Source organism: Geospiza fortis, unplaced genomic scaffold, assembly GCF_000277835.1.
Source record: "Geospiza fortis unplaced genomic scaffold, GeoFor_1.0 scaffold106, whole genome shotgun sequence".
In the NCBI taxonomy this organism is placed as follows: domain Eukaryota; kingdom Metazoa; phylum Chordata; class Aves; order Passeriformes; family Thraupidae; genus Geospiza; species Geospiza fortis.
Genome location: NW_005054377.1, coordinates 617333 through 622726, shown reverse-complemented (window position 1 = coordinate 622726; position 5394 = coordinate 617333). Strand labels below are relative to the sequence as shown.

Here is a 5394-nt window from a genome sequence, read left to right as displayed (position 1 = left end):
GGAATGTGAACAATAAAGGCAAAATGGGTTGCATGTTAGAAAACCGTTTCACTCCCTTTTTATACTTTTTTTATTTTATTTTTTTGCCCAGCAGTATGATGTGTTAACAATTTTGTTGGTTTAACAGTTCACACTTCCAGCACATTTATCCATTGGCACATGGGGGTTTTATGCATTTAACAGTTTTCTTCATTAAAGTGGGTTCCACTGTGTCTTAAAAATTGTTTTCCTTAGACTGCGTGTTTGTTATTTTATATGGTGTGACTGAAAAGCAGGCCAAAATTTTGGCCTTGGAAAATGCACACTGCAGAGAGGAGCCCGGTGAGGGCAGCAGGATTAGCCTCCCTCAAAGCCCAGCACAAATTCTTTTAAGAACTGCTGATTGCACTTTGAAGCTTTTCTCCCCTAATTGCTGGAAGATTCTTAATTTGTCCTGAGCTTGGGAAAACGAATTGCAGATGTATGTGCTGCAATCAAAACCCTCTCTGCACAGGATCTTTGTGCCTTGGTGTGGAGACGTCCTTCAACCTCTTCCACAGAGCCTTCCAACCACCTGTTTTTTTACAAAAACGGTGCCAGCATTTCAATTTCTTTTTTAATTTTTGGAAGGGAGGGCAGGAGCTGGGGGAAGGGAGAGGGCGGCTGTTATTTCTACAGAAGCAGGACTGGTTCTTAGAGGCATAAGAGACACCCAGGTGTTTTCACAGCGAGCCCTGTGCAGGGCCCTTTTGGAGCCCAGCTCGATTCCTGTTTGCCAAACTACACTTTCAAGAGGTGTCAGATATCCAGAACCTGTTTCAAATGCCAAGTCAAGCAACAGAGGGAAAAAAAAAAAACAAGGGGAGGGAAGAGGGAAGAAGGGGGATGTGGGGAAAAAGGAAAGGGGGAAAATGTTCCTCCTCGAAGAAAAAGGTAGTTGTTCCAACTTGGCTGTTTCTTTTTAAAATAATTAGTTAAGCAGTGCATAAAAACAGGTAAGTCTGTTCTGCATTGCTCATAGCCTTGGCAGGCCCTGTCCTTCCCCACGTTGGAGGAATGCCTGTGAACCACCGCTGCACAGGAGAAGGGAGGGGAATTGTATTGCCGTGACCTAAGGCAACCCAGCTTGTAAGGTTAACCATAATTTTTTAAACTAACATGACCTCTGTTAACCCCTCCACTCCAATCTTGAAAAAAATAATAAAAAAAAGGTAAGAGAGAGAAACATGTTTACAAACCACTAGAAGAGTAAAGGGGAAGCAAGAAGCTGAACATCTTGTTCCTTTGGTCTCCCCTCCATCCATCCCTCACTTGCTCCTTTGTCCCTGTGTGTCCCCATCAGTAACTGGTGTTTACTGGGCCATGATGCAGCATGTCTAGGGACTTTGCTTTTTCTAATGAATCACAGAATCATAAAAATAAACCATTCTGGGAAGCCAAAAAATTCAGCTCCATGTGTGCATTCTGGGCTTTGCAGGAATGTTCATGTCTGGATGTCTGAGTCACATGCTCTCACGGTAAACGTGATACATCCTCTTTTTAATGACACCATTGGCCTGATTTATTTATTCTATTTCCCTCTACTCATCCCTCTCTCCTCATTCTGCAGAAGAACGCGGGCTATTTCCTCCAGCTGGGATGCCAGGTGAACCCACCTCAGGCACTCTTTGCCCTTCCCTCTCCTATAGCTGCCTTAATTTGAGCAACCAAAGGCAATGCCAGCCCGGCTCCGGGCCAGCCAGAGGTGGCAGGGGGCCATGGTCTATGGTGTAGTCAGCTTTTGTGTCAACATTTGGATGCTGAGTTCATCTTAACCAGAATGTGCCAAGCTCAAAGGAATCCAAGTCTGCCACAGAAAATACATATGCAACACACAGCCCACACATAGACATTGGCTCGGGATGGGACTGACTTATTTCTGGGTCTCAACATTTTCTCTATGGCTCATTCCTACCTTGATTCACTTCTGGTCAGTCAGAGTCAGATGTGGCATGAGGAAAAGTGTGTAGGTACAATATGGAGAGACCTGGCTTCATCTCCCACCCATGCACAAGCTGCAGATGCTGCCTGACTGCTCTTGAATACTCAGCTCCTGTGTGCTCCACCAGTTGACACCAAACTGACTTTACGTGGGAAGTGAAGTTAGGCCCCTCTTAAAATATTTTTTCTTTGAAATGCTTCCTTCCCTGGTTAAAGCATAAACAAACACTCTTGCTTATGTATTTATAATTATTAAGCATGGAAAATCTACCAGTTAAGTAAAGCTAATGTACAAAGTAAGGGGGAGCAGGCCAAATTCTCAAATGGTATGAACTGGCAGACATTCAAGCCTTCACTGAAAAAATAGGCTTGAACTACCATTCATTGAATATGTAGTCCAGCCCTCCATCCTAGAACGAGCTCATTTACAATTAATTGTTTGTATAGAAACATAGAAAGGCTTGGGTTGGAAGGAACTTTAAAGACCATCTGGTTCCACCCTTGCAGGGTCAAGCACAGATAAGGTTGCTCAGGCCTCATCCAACCTGGCCATGAACACTTCAGGTATTTCGAGTCCTCCTGGGGTGCACCAAACATAGGAAACACCATATCTTCTACAGACTAGTCACCAGGAGATGCAGTGAGCTTCACTCTCCCCAAACCCACTTTTTGGAAACAGTAAAAAATGTCTGCTGTCGCTGTGTGTTCTGGGTGGTTTTCCTTCATAAAATGTCCCTGTCATCCAAGAGAAGACAAACACCTGCTTCCAAGGATGAAGCTGAGCACCAAGTTTCAGCATCTTCTTTCTGGAAGTACCTCCATTTACACTAGGTGACAGGGAGATCTGCATCCTTATGAATTTAAAAAAATTCCTCTCACCTCATAACTACAGTCAGTGACATGAGGGAAGTGCAGGTCTGAGAGCCAACTTCCAGCCAAAGAAGTAGCATGGGAGTTGTGTGAGGGGTAGAAACTATCCCAGAGAAAAGCTGGGGTCTAGGTGTGACCTCACCTTTTTGATCTGAGGACCCAAGGAAGGTGGGTTCTAAAAGCCTTGTAGATGTGATCTCTGTGCTGCTCCTGTGTGTGCCAAGAAATTGGCACACTGTGTCCCATCCCAGATGTTGAACAGTCTGAAAGCAGCTGTGGACCTAGAGAGGCTGACTGGGAGAGCATCTCAGCCTTTGGCAAGTCTTGAACTGTGTCCTAGGAACTGTCTGGGTGAGTAATAGCTGGCCTAAACCCTGCTGGGACCCTTCTAGTAATTTAGCAGTAGAACCAGCCAAGCCTTAGGACCAGGCCTTAATACAGAAGTAGAACATCAGGTCACAGTCAAAATATCTCAGTCAGTCCCACTGGAGCACTTTGTAAGGCAGGTCCAAGTATGGAGCTGCAGCCCATTCATCTGTACTTGCATGTCAGCAACTCTTTTCATGGACCATGTGCTTATGATTTCATTGTCTGATTTCTGGACATCAACAAAACATTGTAGACTCATTTTCTAAACTAAGCAAAGGGGAAGAGAAACTGCTGATGAACAAATTTCTCTCATGCTGAGGATTACAGTTCCTCCAGAAAGGCATCATTGGCACATGTGCATTTGTCCAATTCCCACCCTTCCTCCAACCTGCTTTTTCTGTTCTAAAGCTCTCTCAAACTTACTGCAAGTCTTATTCTTCACAAATATTTAGTGTCTCAGAGTTTGAATGAACCTTTGCTGCTTTTAAAAATTCACTTTTAGTGGAAGAAAAAGAAATCAGTAACTTTTTCCTACCTCATTCACTTACAATGTTGATTAATGGTGGTCTTCTGCAGTGGGGAGTTGACTTCATCATCTTAATTAATGATGAGCAACAAGACATCTCTGAGATATCTGTGTTAACAGAGAAAAGAGTTCCTGAGGCTATCTGTCACAGTAAAATAAAAAGCCTTGTTTCTGATACAGTTAATGCAATGAATACATGATCATCTATCTGAATATGACTTCCTAGTCTCAAAAAAACGTTCCGATAATTAAGTTTCACCCAGGTTTGAACTGTTTTTCAAGCTTGGGGTTTTTTTCATTGTTCCCAGACAATATTTACATTGTTATTCTGTAGTTATTCTTATTCTATACAAGATCTGGAGATTGAAGGAAGAAAAGTGAGAGGCAAGGGGCTGGGAGAACTGATAACGGAACTCAGTGTCAGATTCTTATTTCTGGGCCACATTCTCTACCTCACTGTCCTCTGCCTTCTAATTTCCTTCCAGATTTCTTCCTAATTCACAGCCTTATTCTTTAACATTGTCTCTTGAGGTTTTCTCAGCCAGAGCAGACAGCAGTGCATGAAAGATTCATTTGGTCTTAAAACTATTGCTGTAATGAAAAAAATACTCTTTTTCCCTCCCTTTCCTGGAACACCTTGAGATTACATCGAAGCCATGAGGGAAATGAGAGAGAATCTGGGTCATCTTTCCTCGCTCTCTCTTTCTGTACATTTTTGCCTGATGATTTAGGTGGAACATCCAGTAGGAACAAGAATATGCTGGGATTCTCATTCTTACTCCTCAGACTCCAAACTGATGAACAAAAAGCACTGTAATTTGTTCCAGTCCTTGATTTGGACTAGTATTGCCTATACATATTTTGTAGGTTTTTATGTACTAAGATAAATGTATGTTTTCATAAATAAATGTGTTTTACATACTAATATAAAATAAAATTTAAGTAACTTTAAAAGTACCCAAAACTATTATTAACTCCTCAAAACTTTAGGAGATTTTCTGAAGCTGCTGAAATTATTTTATTGTTTCAATTTAATTAATTAAAACTTAAATTGACATCCTGTAATCCCTGCTAAACCAGGCCGCAGGTCCCAGTGACTAGGCATCTGAAATTATGGTCTAATTTGAGGCAGGTTTTACCTTCACTCTCTTCACAGGAACATTGTAAAGTATCGTAAAATACTTTACTGTTAAATAAGTAACCAGTGTGATGGATACCATGGAAGGTTCTACAAGAGTGTGAAGTATTCACTCCCTGACCCTGAAATAAATAGAGCCTGATGTTGAAGATCAGAGGAAACCAATCAGTAGGAGCAGCCAAAGCACCTTGAATAATTCAGGGACAGTTATATCCACTACAGGCCTTTTTCTCCTCTATAACACCAAGCATAGAGCCTTCCATTGATCCATCAGACTTGTCACCACTGTCACCCTCACCTTGTCTGGTTGCCACTCCTATCTGAAAGCCTGGAGCTCCATCTCACTGTGCACCACACAAATTTTCCACACTCCCTGCAAGTTCTCCTTCCAGTCTCTTCCTTCATTATGTTGGCAGGATCCTCACCATCAGATTAAGAATTACTGCAAGGCTGCTTCCTTCTGTGCTCTGTATGGTACTGGGATGGTGAGTAATTAAAGCATGATAATTACAATCTTTTGGCTACTCCACAT

At 42.3% G+C, this 5394-nt stretch overlaps 1 long non-coding RNA gene across 1 annotated transcript in view; it reads right to left on the bottom strand.

Moving 5' to 3' along the window:
* The window catches only part of LOC115948330, a 27504-nt gene extending 23709 nt beyond the window's left edge, over window positions 1–3795 (bottom strand). The window contains exon 1 of the long non-coding RNA XR_004082160.1: window positions 3734–3795. This is a non-coding gene — a long non-coding RNA (uncharacterized LOC115948330). The remainder of the gene's footprint in view (window positions 1–3733) is intronic.
* Window positions 3796–5394: the final 1599 nt, after the last annotated feature.